Source organism: Pinus tabuliformis, chromosome 3_1 (genome assembly GCF_031772625.1).
Source record: "Pinus tabuliformis cultivar Carrire ecotype Pingquan chromosome 3_1, CPIR1, whole genome shotgun sequence".
NCBI lineage: Eukaryota > Viridiplantae > Streptophyta > Pinopsida > Pinales > Pinaceae > Pinus > Pinus tabuliformis.
Genome location: NC_142301.1, coordinates 626,845,684 through 626,862,488, shown reverse-complemented (window position 1 = coordinate 626,862,488; position 16,805 = coordinate 626,845,684). Strand labels below are relative to the sequence as shown.

The 16,805-nt window shown below is 36.2% G+C and overlaps 1 pseudogene across 1 annotated transcript; it reads left to right on the top strand.

Moving 5' to 3' along the window:
* Window positions 1-287: 287 nt before the first annotated feature.
* On the top strand, window positions 288-3,434 carry LOC149188604 (homeobox-leucine zipper protein ATHB-15 pseudogene; annotated as a pseudogene). Its single transcript, XR_016255819.1, has 2 exons — window positions 288-973; window positions 1,429-3,434. The product of XR_016255819.1 is annotated as a homeobox-leucine zipper protein ATHB-15 pseudogene (transcript).
* Window positions 3,435-16,805: the final 13,371 nt, after the last annotated feature.

Genomic DNA, 16,805 nt, shown 5'->3' with positions numbered 1-16,805 from the left:
TTGCTTTCAAAAAAGCCCACAAAAGCCTATTCACATTTCAATATTCTTCCACACTATGCCTTACTGCGTTTCATTTACAACATTAGGTGCAAATGCTAGTAATATTAAATTCATCAAATTTTGAAAACAATCACATCTTTAATTAGTTTAATTGTCAAAACTTTTCTTTTAAATTTTTGTGATGTGTAATTACACCAAAAACTTTTTCTTGAATCAGTCAATCTCTGATTTTTTGTCTACATTATTTCATGTTTGTCTGACTCTTAACAGATTTTTGGGCCCTTCTGCTCCACTTGCTCCACTTGACATCTGTGTACATCGCCGGAATTTCAGGAGAGTCCGTTTGTATTCTTGAACAGATGTTTATGCCACGCTTCTGCTCCCACTTTACATATGTGGGCACCGCTTCACTTTACATATGTGGGGACCGCCTGAATTTTAGGAGAGTCTGCGTTTGAATTTTTGATGGAGTTTATGGCAGTGAACCGAGAAGTTTTCTGGTGCACGAGGAAGACTCTGCCGATGGCAGCGAACATCCAAAACCGCCAATCCCAGCGAGCATCCAAAACCGCCAATCCCAACGTCCTCGTTATTCTCTCCGGTTTGAGCCACGACACCGATCAGAGTTTCTCCAAAGTCGAATCCGGTGTCCGCTTTGCCCTTCAAGAGCCCTTCAAAAACAAGATAGTCCCCATTTACACTGTTCATTCGATTGATTTTCTGGGATACTGCCAGTCTCCTCCGATTTTACTACATACACAAGATAGCTCGGGTCCTTCATAAAGAAACTCGTAAACAATCGTGAAGCAGTCGCAATAAATTGGAAGCAGAGACGTCTACGCCGATGTAACCATGCCAGTCGCTCGGATGAAAATTGGGGTGAAAAAGACTCGTAGATCTTTCCCTCTGACGCGAATGCTGTGGATTGGCCTGTTATTTGTACCTTCCCTTCAAGCCCTGGCTGCCACCACAGGTATGCCCATGCCCAAAATCTTTCGATGTGTATATTTTTTCACTGAACGATGATTATTTTTAAAACTTTATACTAGAGATCACGAGTTCGAAACTTTTAAATCTATAATGTACTAAATCGCACATTATCCGGCATTCTTTATAGCGACCTGCGTTCAATCTTCGGAGGAGTTCAGTCTGTTACAGTTATCTTTACTGTGAAAACTTTAATTGATCTCATCTTTACATTCTTTACATTAATACAACTCATGGCATGTTATTATGGCGGAAAATATTCTGAAAAATGGAAACGAGGGCTTTCTCAAATATGTTTTTTTAATTATTTCACCTTAAATCTTTGGCAAGTCTTGGATTTTGCTAAGATCTTTGGGGGTTGAAACATTAAAAGATCTCATATTTAGGAAGAGTATGACAAACACATGGCAAATAATCACACTTAGCATGTTTCTGTTTGAGTTGGAGATACAAATTATTTGAAATCTGGACCTACGTGGCATTAAGCTGCTTTGCTTGTGAATTCTGGATGCCCGGATGGGCAGGGCCTGCATTTTCTTCAAGGTATGCAGGGACACTAACGAGCTTTGACCGTTCACTTTCTCCTTTGAGTGATTGGGATGGTGGACCGCGTCACTTTACAAATTGTGTTATGCATCATACAGGATGTCTCTAGTCCAAACCTTACATTGGACCTTGCATCTGCCCTTGAAATTGGACCAGCAGGAGCTCGAACATCTGTTGATTATGGTGGCAACTCCGTCCTTGAAATTGGATCAGCAGGAGCTCGAACATCTGTTGATTATGGTGGCAACTCTGGCAACCTCAGATCAGTATTGACAATTGCTTTCCAGTTCACTTTTGAGAACCATTTACGGGAGAATGTTGCATCCATGGCTCGTCAATATGTGCGTGGTGTTGTAGCATCCATGCAGAGGGTTACCATGGCCCTAGCCCCTTCTCGACTGGGTTCCCATCTTGGGCCGAGGCTACCTCCTGGCACCCCAGAAGCACTTACCCTTGCACGTTGGGTTTGTCAGAGTTACAGGTAAAGTAAAAGCCTGACATGTAAGATGACTTTTCTTCAAGAGTTATTGATATTTTTCATTGGCAAGATATCATTTTGCCAGATTCCATTTGGGGTAGAGCTTCTTAGACATAATTCTGAGGTCAATGAATCTCTGCTGAAAACATTTTGGCACCACTCTGATGCCATCATGTGTTGCTCCTTGAAATGAAAAGTGTTTGAATGGTTTTTCCATTTCAAACCACTAATAAAATTTTCAGAACTATTTTTACTTTCCAGCCAATTCTTCAATCATTTTGAATCGATCCACGTCCCTCTATTTCCACTGTTGAGCACCTGAACGAATGAAGAGTTTGTCTGGCTTCTGTCTGTGTGATTCATTTGGCCTGTATGCATGTTCACTCAATATCTAATGTTCACTGCAAACCTTTTCCAAATTAATGTACAGCGGTAGAAAGATATAGTACTCTTGTGATGCATTTAGTTTTTGCCCAGATTACATTGTGTTGCAGATTTTATTGATAGACACCATCACAATGGATAGGGACACATTGTCTTTTCTGGCCATTGTATCAATCAGGACTTCTGGGCTTTGCAAATAATATCAGTTTTCAGAATTTAAATTTATAGTGACCTTCATACTTTAGCATTTTTTTTTCTTAGCATGGTTTTGTACTTTCGCTACTTCTCTTTGATTCTTTAAAAGGGTGAAATTTTGTGATCAGTTTAACAAAGCAGAAAAATATTGTGCCGTTGAAATCTAATGAACTAGAACCAAAATTTGGTGACACGTACCTTCAGATATGCATGGTTTGGAGAGTTTGGATTTGGTACTTTGATTTCATAGGATTCATCATTTTTTTATCTAATTTTGAATTATCAAAAAGTGTTTCTTAAAATTCCATATAATGAGCGATTCAAGACACCCAGAAGAATGGTTAATGGGTGTCCATACTTTAGAAAGCATGATTATGGACAATATCTTGAGGGGCTTGTAACTTCAACACGTTTGCTAACAAATTGCTTCTTTGTACCATTCTGAGTGCATAATAGATTTATGTATCAAAAGTAGTTGCTTGGGGTTTAATCCCCTGATGTGATCGTATTACATCCTAGAGAATGACAGGAGCTATCCATTGTTTCTTGAGATCTAAAAGCAGTTTCTGTTTTTGTTTCGCTTTTCATAGCATGCGCAGGGAAACTGATTCCAGACAAAATGCTAGAAATTGCTATAATAATAGTCTCATATGTTTCATGTAAAGGTCAAAATTGTTTTGAAATTGTTTTCCATTTCAAGCTTCCACAGCGTCTCATATGGTCAAAAATTGTTTTGAAATTGTTTTCCATTTCCAGCTTCCATATTGTGGAGGTTGATTACCAGATTAAGGGTCGAAACTTGCTGTCAAATTATTTTTTTGTTTCCATCTGCGGCAGTGTGGCATATTGTGGAGGTTGATTACCAGATTAAGGGTCGAAACTTGCTGTCAAATTATTTTTTTGTTTCCATCTGCCGCAGTGTGGCATGTTGTTGCGGTTGATTTGGGGATTCACTGTCAACCAACTTGAAGTTCAAAGGCCAAAATGCCTCAAGAAAATGAATCCTCTTGACGGTTGGATTTCCAAGGTAGCTCTTTAATAGAGAATGTTGCTTTATGCAAAAACAATGAAGACAGAGATGGAGAGGAAATGAAGAAAAAAGGCAAATAGCAAGAAAAAACTCAGGAAGAAAATCGGAAGCAAATCCTGCTTGAAGATTGGAGGAGGAAGTGACAATTGAGCCTGTCCATGCATGAGGAGTTGCAATTGTTGTCAGTGAGTAATAATACATGAAATCTGAATGTACATCTTATTCTTTGTAATCATTTCCAAAGAAAAATAAAGTTTCCAACAATTTTTTGTTTTTCAATTTGGGTTCTTGCAGTAAAAATCTATTGTCTCTATGTTAATAGCTATCTGAATGAGTTTGGTTGTGTAATAGCTTCAATTTGATGTGAATTTTGCTATATAAAACTACATCGGACAGTACTTTTGCATTCAATTACTTACAGCCATATATTATCGTAACACCCACAGCATTGGATTCCCTGTCCAGCATTCTCTTATTAGTTAATTCGATGCAATGTTGAATCACAGTGTTATCTTCAATTCGTAATATCACTAAGGTTAAGTGAATGCACAACCAGCCTCGTTATTTGAATGGGCATTTTATTTATTAATTCGTTAATTGCTGAGACTCAACTAGCCCTCAAATTGTTGGTGTATTTATGTGGAAACTTCAGACCATTTCCATTAGCAACAGTCATCCACGTTGGGCTTTAACTCATTGTTTTATTGCTTGGTTTAATGCCATCACACTCCCAGTGTTTCATCCATTCGTGGTATGATGGTTATGGTATTCCTCTGAGTAATTGTAATTTGTAATCATACTACAGCACTAAAAGCTTTTGGTTGGTTCGCTGACTAGTACAGGCATCATTTCAACGATCTCATACCTATAAATTCACTGGAATATTATACCTACAGTTCATATATATTCTTGTGGGATTTGCTGTTGTGGGAAAAGCTTGTGCTTTGTTTCCAAAGTTAATAGCCAGCGCACCCTTGCGTACTTTTGGCATCAAATGCCAAGGCATAAGCATGGGCGCTCGTGAACAGTCGTTCATATTCAAATCTATGGGGTGAAGTTGCAAATTACTATTGATTATGTGTGCTGTCACAACAGATTTGGGGAGCTGCAAATTGGTAAACAGAGGCCTGTTTATCTGAATGTTTCTGTATATTTACTATTATGGTTTTGTATTCTTTATCGTTAAACTCAATAAAGAGTTAACGAGCTGCTGTGATAACGTTGAACTAAGAATTACCTTCATTGAATTTTAAATTTTTAGGAAAATTGTCCTACCTCACAACAATATTAGATTACAAGTCACAGTCGCATAAGAAGACCCATGTAGACGATTACCAAAGGCAGACTCGCATAAGAAGATTCTCACAGACAATTATCATTTTTCCAATTTAAAAAACTTATGGGCTTTTTTTGCGTTTTTGGGGCAATTGCTAAACAATTACCATTTTTCTAATTTAAAAAATTATCCACTCTTCCTTAATAACTACAACCAGCACTAAAATGATCATGGGAATTAATGTAAACCTTGTTCCGAGGCGTATTATGTAGAATGCTTTCTGCCTTATGCAAATGTAATTAGAGGTTTCCACATTAACTGCAACAGACCAAAAATAGAAATTTTTTTATGGAGTTTCGGTTGATATTTATTACCTTCTTCGACGATCACAACAGAAACTTATGGATTCCCTTCCCCTGGCTCTTCCCTCACATACATGAACTCCGTCGTTTTCTACTGATCCTCCTTCCAAGATTGCTTGGCTCGTTACGCTGCTTTGGCCATTTTCTGCTCAACTTAGTCTCTGTCTTCCCTGTCTTTTCTATCATTTCACAGAGTTTTTGGCTCCTGCTCCTGGGTGGCTCCTGGGTGTTTGTTCTAGGGTATCATTTCACAGAGTTTTTGGCTCCTGCTCCTGGGTGGCTCCTGGGTGTTTGTTCTAGGGTTTGATTTCTTTAGCCTCCCAAGATACCTGGGATTGGGCTTGTTAAGCGGTTTCAAATAAGGAAATTAATTGAATTTTATGGTAAAAATCTATAATTTACATTGGTCAATGCTAAATTAACGGTGGTTAAGAGGAAAATATAATCCTATAATCTTGCTTTGGCAAAATTAATAGATTGAAATGTGAAATGGATAACTTGATTACTTGTTCAGGCAAAAGGATTTGCATAAATTTTGGTGGGTAGTAACTACTAGCAAATTTTACTCCTACATAAGTGCTAAAGAAAACATTAATAAGAGTGGTAATTAACTCCTCGCAAGTATATTAATTTCAATCTCATTCCTATCCATTTTTTATGCAAAGAATTGTTTAAACTATCTACATAAGTGCTAAAGAAAAATTAATAGGAGTGGTAATTAACTCCTAGTGAGTGGTAATTAGCTCCTCGTAAATATATTGATTTCAATCTCATTTGTATCCATTTTTTATGTAAAGAATTGTTTAAACTCTGAAGGGAAGTAATTGATGGTAATTATGTTATTTACCTAAGTATGAATTATTTTCCAGAATTTTATTTTTAGATTGTTTTCCTATACAAATATCTAAAAATCATGCACAAATATTGTAATCATATCCATAATTATATAAGTATGGTATTATATTGTATTCTATTATTAAATACGCTGACTTAAATTGTAATTGTATTTATTTAAAACAAAAAATATTGAATTTCAAATATAATGTAAATCAATTTAGATTTATTTAAATTTAGATTTACTAAATCTTTAAAAGAATTATTTATTTTGAGCTGCAAACATGTTTTAGGCTGAAAATATATTTAATCTCTATGCTCTTGGTACATCCGGAATTAAAATAAATCTAACCAAATCTTTTCCATTTAAAAAATCTTTTCACTTTTATAATCCATGACGGAGCGGGTTCCCTTCTTTTTCGCTGAAACATTAAACGCCAATCAAATTCTTGGTGAGTCTCCCCCGAAGTTGGGGTCGGGACTGTCCTTCCTTTCTGTTTTCGGCGATTTTCCCCGACTACCTCGAAACCCGACCACTTCAAGGCCTGACCTCTGATCACCGCGAAGGCCCATCCCAAGTCGAGTGTCGGGACTTACGTCAAGGTCGAGGTAGTCGGGGGTTGGGCCCTTTTTTCTACACTCGTTTCTCCTTGAGCATGAAGGCCCGACTACACTTCTCCCGACTAAGACAAGGCTTCGTTGTCTTCACGCGGGGATCTCCTCTTTGTTCATTTGTAGATTTCTCAGAATTGTCTAAGATGGTTGCTGTTCTTTGCCTTAGACATATCTTCCAACCAGAAACTTAGCGAGGATTAGTTCAATGGATTCCAACGCTGCATAGCGGCAGAATGGATGATTTACGTCCAATTCCCAATTAAACCATTCGATTCGAAGTGATGTAAACATAACCATACACAAAATTTATGAAGAAAATGAAAACATAGTATATTTGGGAATATTCCGTTCTTGCAATCTACACTGGTTCAGGTTGCGATTTTTGTGATCCAAAACAAGCTTACACAGGCACTTTGCATTAGAATTAAGACCATAGTATATCACAAGAGAACGCTTACAGACATCACAATAACTCTATCTATTTTCTGGGTCTCGTGTCTTTCCAACAGGTCCAATACACAAGTAAGGAAAGGAATTAGGTCACAAAGAAATTTAATGTGATTTCTATTGCTCAGAACAGTGATATGTATAGAAGGTTTACAGTGGCTCACTGCCCAAGTTATTTCTTGAGCTCTCCTCTCCATTCATGGGAAGAATCTCCTATAGACTACTATATATCGAATAAAGACACCACTAAACATTCAACACAAATTTTTTTGACAAGATTTACAAATGGAACACCTTCCCCAATGATCTGAAATTCCCTAACATGTGTTACATGTACAAAGGTCCATTTGGCCATAAAACATTAACTCACCAAGAACATCTTAATAGTCTAACAGTTTCTGACGTTTTCTAGCTCAGGGCCTTTGCTTTATAATTTTATTTTTTTAACTATTTTCATATATATTGGGAAAATTCTTTTTCTAGAAGAGGGCCTTTAATTCTATGACCCCCTTTTGGGTCCGGGCAAAATGGTTTGTTCCACCTTATCAATCGACATAAATACTAGAGGTCAATATGATGAGTTAATACTATGGTAAATATGATGAGTTAATACTATGGTAAATACGTTAGGTCAATATGATGAGTTAATACTATGGTGAATACATGAGTTAATACTATGGTGAATACATCAGGTCAATATGATGAGTTAATACTATGCAGTTAATACTATGCTAAATACGTTATTCTTATTTTAAAGTGTGATTATTTTTATTTTTATTATATTTCATATTGGATTGAATGGTCCTGGTAAGACATTTATTATAATTTTCAATTCTTAAATTTGTATAATTTAAATATTTTATTTTTTATTTTTTAAATCAATTTTCAATCTATAAATTATTTAAATAAAATTTAAATAATAAAACATTTCAGTTTTAAAATTTAAATAATAAAACATTTCAGTTTTAATATGATTTTATAAAATAATTAAATAAATGATTTTAGTTATTTTTTTTAATGTAAAAATCAGAAAATTTATAATTTTCCATTTTAAATTTATATAATTTAAATATTTTAATTTCTTTTTAAATATTAAATTTAGACAATAGAAGACTAACTTAATTGTGGATCACTGTGGACCAACACATTATTTTTTGGGAGCTCGTATCTCATTGTATATTAAAGAAATTTCTGAGTCTTTCTTCATCTCTCATTGTATATTAAAGAAGTTTTCGAGTCTTTCTTCATCTCTGTAGGAAAGGGAATGGGTGTCTAGAAGGCAGACATTAAGACCACTAACATACATTACTACATAACTTGCTCCTCTTTGAAATAGGTGTAAAACAAGGACAATTGACACAACTGCCAGTGGCCATGGTGTTAGAAAATTATGCCCCACCACCGGGTTAATGACTGCCATGATCCAATCTTAAAAAGTATGCAAGCAGATCAAGTAAGTTGTCTTTTGTAGCAAGAGCAAATTTTCTGATTAGCTGAAGGAATGTCAAATTAATATGATCCAATCTTAAAAAGTACGCATGCATATCAAGTAAGTTGTCTTTTGCAGCAAGAGCAAATTTTCTGATTAGCTGAAGGAATTTCAAATTAATATTTTGTAGGTCCTAGGAAGTAGAGTTGGTGACTATTACACTTAAGTTAAAATTAATTTAAGTGACCCTTTGCCCATAACTTTCTTTTATTTGTTTTATCCCCTCATGAAAAAGTTAAATTGATCACACCTAATATGATTTTTGCAAGTTTTTACACGGGTGTATCCTAGAGAGAAGTTGAGGAGGTCTAGAGACCAAAAGAGAAAAAATAACAAAGAGCAGTTTTAGAATAACAAAGAGCAGTTTTATTAGTTGATATGGTCTCTGATAACACATAACACATAACAGAGAGCAGTTACAATGTGTAAAATTTATATCTTTCATAGCAGTGAATGAGTTGAAGTCTCAGTTTTAGTTTTGTAATTGTTTTCGTCTCCCATAGAATCTTAATATTTAGCTTTGTAATTATTTTCTTTTTCTAGTTTCATTGTGCATCCATGTTTTTATCTGTTTTGCAGTGTTGTTAATTTGTTTTTACTATGAGTTATTTCCTTGTTATGTTATTGTGTGTTGTTACTACATATAAATTTTGTAGGTTTTACCCTCTCTCTAAAACAAACATTGGTATCATAGCAGGTTCAACCAGGTTTTTATTTAACATTCATCAAGCACAAGCTTGACCAACCCACAAATACCTCAATTTAATGGAAAATTTTGTGACTATTGGGCTATCACAATGAAGGCCTTGTTTTCTTCTCAAGATATTTGGGATTTGGTGGAGAATGGGTTCCAAGAACCAACAAATGCAACAACATATAATGCTTTGTCACAAGTAGAAAGAGACTTGTTGAGAGACAATAGGAAGAAGGATTCAAAAGCCCTCTTCTACATTTTCCAAGCAGTTCATGAGAGCATTTTCCCAATGACTTGAACAACAAAAAATTCCAAACAAGCATAGGATATGCTCCAGAAAACCTATTGCCGCATGGAAAAAGTGAAGATAACAAAGCTACAAATGCTAAGGAGAGATTTTGAGACCATATATATGAAGGAGTCTGAGAATATAGACTCATTTTTCACACAATTTATTGGACTGGTTACTCAAATCAGGTCTCATGGTGAGACACTTGAAGATAGGAGGATAGTTGAGAAAATTTTAAGAAGTTTTCCATCAAGATTTGACCCTATTGTTGTGGCTATAGAAGAGACAAAAAATCTCTCACAATTTTCAGTGGATGAGCTTCATACATCACTACTTTATCATGAAGACATGATGAATAGAAGATCAAATAATTCATTAGAGCATGCCTTCAAGACACAAGTTTCTATTGATCAAGGTAGAGGCAGAGGAAGATTAAATGCTAAAGGAAGAGGAAGAAGTCCACACATAGGTGGAGGAAACAACCCTTCAAGCTTAGGTGGAAGAAGAGGAAGAAATCAAAATCCAAGTAAAGGTTCAAGCCAAAATCAAACACAAGGTTAGAGGTATGATAAATCTAAAGTTCAATGTCATTATTGTAAGAAATATGGACATTATGAAAATGAATGTAGGAAGAAGCAACATGATCTTAGTAACAAATCAAATGTAAATTTCACAAAGGAAAATTAGAACCAAGACATCATGTTATTAGCTTGAAATGTAGCACAAGAGAAGCAAAAAGATGTATGGTTTCTAGATTCAAGATGTAGCAACTACATGACGAGGAACATAGAAATGTTTTCCAATCAAAATGAAAGTGTGAAATCTGAAATGATAATCAAGGACTGATAATAAAGTGTCTCTTATGAGAAAAGGAAGATTTGATATTTCAGCAAAGAAGGGGGAGAAGAAGTATATTTCAGAAGTCTATTTTGTTCCAAGATTAAAGCACAATCTCATAAGCATTGGACATCTCATGCAAAAGGCTACAATTTTTTTTTCAAAAATGGTGAATGCACAATATTGGATAAATTTCCAAGCAAGCAGTTGATTGTAAAAGTGAAAATGAAAAGAAATAGAATGTTTCCCCTCATGATAAAACCATATGCGAAGGATGAAGGTGCACAAGCACAACTGTCAATGGATTCACAAGACAAAAGAAAGGTAGTTGCTGCTACACAAACAACTTCTAGTACACAAACAAATTTTCAAGCAGAGGTCAAGGATGAAAATTGGTTATGGAATCTAATATTTGGTCATCTTAATTTTGGAGGTTTAAATTTGCTACATAAGAAAGGCATGGTGAAGGGATTTCCACTCATAGAAAAACCAGACAACTTATGTGAAGGATGCATCTTGGGAAAACAACATAGAGAATCATTTCCAGTAGGAAAGTTAATAAGGGAAAACACACCCTTGGAGATTGTCCATTTAGATTTATGTGGACCAATGTAGACACCATTAATTGGTGGCATCTATTATTTCTTAACATTCATAGATGATTATACAAGGAAGACATGGGTCTACTTCTTAAGACAAAAAAATTAAGTGTTTGAGTGCTTCTGTCAATACAAAGCACGTGTTGAAATGTAAAGTGGACATTATATCGAAATTTAAAGGATTGACAAAGGTGGATAATACACCTCAAATGGTTTCCCTCGGTTCTACAGGGAGCATGGTATTCACAAACAATTTACAACAAGGTATACATCTCAACAAAATGGTGTTGCAGAAAGGAAAAATAGGACCATTATGGAAATGTCAAGAAGTATGTTGAAGGAAAAGCATTTGCCAAATGATTATTGGGTTGAAGTTGTCTATTGCGCAACATATATTATAAATAGGTGTCCAACCAAAAGTTTCAAAAATATGATTCCTGAAGAAGCATGGAGTAGAAGAAAGCATAATGTCACTCATTTGAGAGTGTTTGGATGTGTTACTTATGCACATGTATCGAATGAATTAAGGAAGAAGTTGGACAACAAGGGGGAGAAATGCATATTTGTTGGAGACAATGATGAATCCAAAGCATACAAACTCTACAATCCATTAACTAAGAATATCATAATCAACAAATATATGCAATTCATAGAAGAGAAATCATGGGATGGAAGTTTGGAGAAGACAATCAATGTAACAGCGAGCATTCCACAAGAAGATAAAGAGGAATTGACAACACCAAGTAATTCCTCATTGGTGATTCCTCCTACACCTATTTAAGAAAAACGAAGCAGTCATCAAGTGACACCATCAACAAGCAATAGAACAGTGTCACGCAATCAAACAAATACTACTCCAAGTGCACCATAGAGACTCACAACATCATCTTCTCCAAGCACACCATCAAGTGACATGTCAAGTCTATCTTTTGCAAGCATGAGAAGACAAAAATTCAAAAATTTAAGTGAAATTTATGAACAAAATGAAGTTGATAGTAGCGAAGGTATGAATTCATTATTTGCACTATTTTTTCATGTAGATGATCCAATTCATTTTGAAGATGTTGTTACAGAAGAAAAATGGGTTGCAACAATGAATGAATAAATAGAAGCAATAGAAAAGAATGACACAAGGAAGTCAGTGGACCTTCCAAAAGGAGAAGAAGCCACAGGTGTCAAGTGGGTCTATAAGACCAAAAACAATGTTGAAGGAAAGATAGAAAAGCATAAGCAAGGTTGATTGTCAAAGGATACAACCAACAACATAGAAGAGATTATGCAAATACATTTGCACCAGTTGCAAGAATGGAGACAGTGTGGACAATGTTATCAATAGCTACACAACATAGATGGAAGGTAGGCCGAATGGATTGAAGTCGACATTCTTGAATGGAGTGATGAAAGAGGAAGTATATGTGGAGCAGCCATCGAGTTATGAGGTGCAAAGGAAAGAAGACAAAGTGTAAAGGTTTAAGAAACATCTTTATGGGTTGAAGCAAGCACTGCACACATGGTACAACATATTAGATGCATACTTGTTGGATAATGGATTTGAAAAATGTGATGGTGAGCCTACTCTCTAAATCAAAGAGAGTGACGATAAGCTTCTTATTGTTGTTTTATATGTAGATGATTTCATTTTCACTGGGAGTGATGAGCTCCTCATTTCCGATTTCAAAGAAGTCATGAAAAGTGAGTTCGAAATACAAATTTGGGTTAGTTAAGGTACTTTTTTTGCATAGAAGTGAAGCAAACGGAAAATGGGATCTTTATTTCTCAAACAAAGTATGTTGCATATATTTTAAAGAGGTTTAATGTGCATGACAACAAGCTTGCACCAACACCAACTATCATGGGTTGAAATTAAGCAAAAATGACTATAATAACAAAGAAGACTGTAACAACAAGGAAGGTTGTAACAACAACGGACACTGTAACAACATTTTGAATTTGACATTATACAAAAGTATGGTTGGCAACTTAATGTATTTAACAACAACTAGGCTTGATATAATGTATGTAGTGAGCTTTGTGTCAAGATTCATGGATACACCAAAGGAGACACATTGGAAAGTAGCCAAAAGAATTTTAAGGTATGTTAAAGGGACACAAGAATATGATACTTTGTACACTACAACAAATGATTTCAAGCTAGTTGGCTACATTGACACTGATTGGGAAAGAATTATTGATGATAGAAAGAGCATGTTAGGTTATGTATTTCACATGGGCTTGGGAGTCATTTCTCAGGCTTCCAAGAAGCAACAAATAGTGCCACTATTGACAGTAGAAGTAGAAGCTAAATATGTCCTTGCAATATCAACATTATGTCAAGAAGTTTGGATGAGAATAATGTTGAAGGATTTATGGTAGGAACAAGAGGGAATGACAACTATTTACTTTGAAAACCATTCTTCAATTGCTCTGTCTAAGAATTTTTTTTCCAGAAAATGAGAAAACACAGTGACGCTAAGTATCATTTTATTAAAGAGTTTATTAACAATGGAGAAATTGTTTTATAGAATTGTAGGTCACATGAGCAATTTGTAGACATCTTCACAAAGCCACTAGCAAGAGATAATTATGTACATTTGAAAGATTTTTTGGGCATGGTGAATTTTAGTGGTTGTGATTAAAGGGGGAGTGTTGGAAAATAACTCCCAATCACTGGGTTAATGACTAACATGATCCAGTCTCAAAAAATACGCAAGCATATCAAGAAAGTTGTCTTTTGCAGCAAGGAGAAGATTTTGTGTATCGGCTGAAGGAATGTCAAATTAATATTTTTCATGCCCGAGGATGTAGAGTTAGTGACTATGGAGAGCACCCACCTCTAGGCTTTTACTGTATATCCCACCATTCATCGGTTGATGATTCCTAGGCCCACCGAGGCAACACAAAATCCAAATTTACTGCAACCCATAGTCCAGTTCAGGGGTTACTAGGCCATGTGTTCTATTATTCAGAGATCCACCTCACTCATCTTCGAATCCATCTGGCAATCCAACTCAACCGAAACATGAGAACCCCATCACGCCATGTGTATCCAGAAATGGAAAGGTTAGGCTGAAAACACTATCACACCTGGCAACACCCATGCCATAGCAACAAGAACCACATGCATTACCACGCATACCAAATCTAGCAAGGAAAACACAAATGCAAATCGATACCTGCAAAGAATCTTGTTGTAGCCGCTTGTTACTGCTCTTCCTTGCTTGCTACTTCCTTCCTCTTGCCTTCTTTTCCTTTCTTGATCCAGTGCCAAAGTGCTCCAAGAAAACTCTCTATGTCCAAGAGTGAGAGAGAGAGAATAATGAGAGAGCTCCAAAACTGAACTGACAAAAAGGTACCCATTGATCCTCATAAGCCTTTTTATAAATTAGGCCTCTATTTTCTTCATTTTCCATTATTTTCCTTCATTTTCCTCCTCACATGCAACCTGTGACCTTTCACCTTCCTTTTCTCCTAATTTCCATTATTTTCATAAATAAATGTGCCAAAAATGTCATTTTTCCTTTCCAATCCCTTAGCCATTTCCTTTGCTAATTTCCTTAGCCATGATAAACCAATGAACACCCACCCTAGGATGTTTTTCCCAACATTCAGCTTCAAATAAGTGTCCCATCAACCATGGTTATTATTCTTTTATTACATGGAATTTTCACCAGGGTTGTTACAGAACTCTCCCCCTTGGGGGACATCGCCCTCGGTGCTCAACCACACTTATACCTTAGCAAAACCACTGAAAATAAAACATATTTCCCATGGAGCTTTATAACATAGCTCGATGCAATATTTACAATGATCACCCTGTTAAAAAGCAAGTCAACATAACAACATGACAACTATAATGACATGACACCCATACCGCTTATTGGAGCTTTATAACATAGCTCATGGCGATATTTACATCCATATACATATGTACATATATCAAAACATCACCAAAAACATATACCAATCATACCAAAACTACTTTTCCTCAACCAACAAATAATGAAGGATACATAGTCTGCATCTGATCTGCCATCTCCAATGTAGCTTCATCGGGCCCAACATGCTTCCACTGCACTTTAGCCTGCTCGATTTCTCGGTTTCGGAGCATGAATATCTTTCTTTGCAGTATACATTGAGGTTCCAGCTGGAATTCTTCATTTGGCTCCACCTACAATACATACCATTCAATCACATGATCAACATCTTTAACATACTTCTTAAGTAATGACACATGGAAAACATCATGGAATTTCACTGTCGGAGGTAGTGTAAGTTGATAGGCTACTGGCACGCTCTCAATAATCCTGAAAGGTCCACAAAACCGTGGTGCCAACTTGGCACATGATCCAATCCGCAAGGAACTCTTCTTTGGTTTGATGCCCAAGTACACCTTTTCCCCAACCTGAAACTCCTTGAACAATCTGTTCCAATCTTCATAACTCATTTTCCCATCCTGTGTTGCTTTCAAATTCTTCTTGATTACCTACATTTCGCACTTCATGTCTGACAACATGTCTAGTCCAATCAACACCCTGTTAACTGGATCACTCCAACTGATGGGAGTATTACAACTCCACCCATACAATGTCTCGAAAAGACTCATCCTTAATGACTCTTGATAACCATTGTTGTATGCAAAATCAACCAATGGAAGATACTCCTCCCATCTTCTTTGCTGGTGCATCACGTACATCCTTAGCATATCCTCCAAGATCTTGTTGACCCTCTTTTTCTATCCATCTGTCTGCGGATGATAAGTTGTATAGAAGGCCAACCCTATACCCAAACCTGGAAACAATTCCTTCCAAAACATGGAAGTGAAATTTGCATCCCTATTTGATACAATCTTCTTTGGAACACCATGCAATATGACCACATCTCTAATGAACACTTGTGCCACATCACTAGTTGAATACATAGTCTTCACTGGAATGAAGTGCACAACCTTTGTGAACTTGTCCTCAACAACCATGATGGAATCATGCTGTCTCACTGTCCTTGACAATCCCATGATAAAGTCCATGGAAATGACCTCCCATTTCCATTATGGAATCATAATCGGTTGTAGCAACCCACTTGGATGCCTACACATTGCCTTTACCTGCTAACAATACAAACATCTAGCCACAAGATATGCCACATCCTTCTTCAGATTCAACCAATAATAAAACTTCTTCACTGCAGTCAATGTCTTCTGATAGCTTGGGTGAACGGAATATGGTCTCACATGAAACTCCCTCAAGATCACCTTCTTGAGCTCACTGTTGTATGAAACATATATCATGTTCCTAAATCTAATTAATTCATCTGTCGTGAGATAATAGTCGACATCCTATGCACCTATACCTTCACCCTTTCCTATACCTTTGCTTGTACCTGTACCTGTACCACTACATGTACATGTACTTTGTTGCAACCTGTGCACAATATCTATATACCTGAGATCCAGCTGACCTACCTGCAAGATCGTATCCTATATATCTATCCCATAGGAACTCATAACTGCTATATGATTTACCTGTATCTCTTTGTTAAGAGCATTTGCGACCATGTTTTCCTTTCCTTTGATGTACTTGATCTTGAAGTCAAACTCACTGATCATGGCTAACCATCTAACTTTCCTGGCATTTAGATTTGGCTGGTCAAACAAGTATTTCAACCCACTGTGATCACTCATTAGTACAAACCTCCTACCAAGAAGATAGTGCCTCCACATCTTCAATGCATGTATGATCGTTGCTAG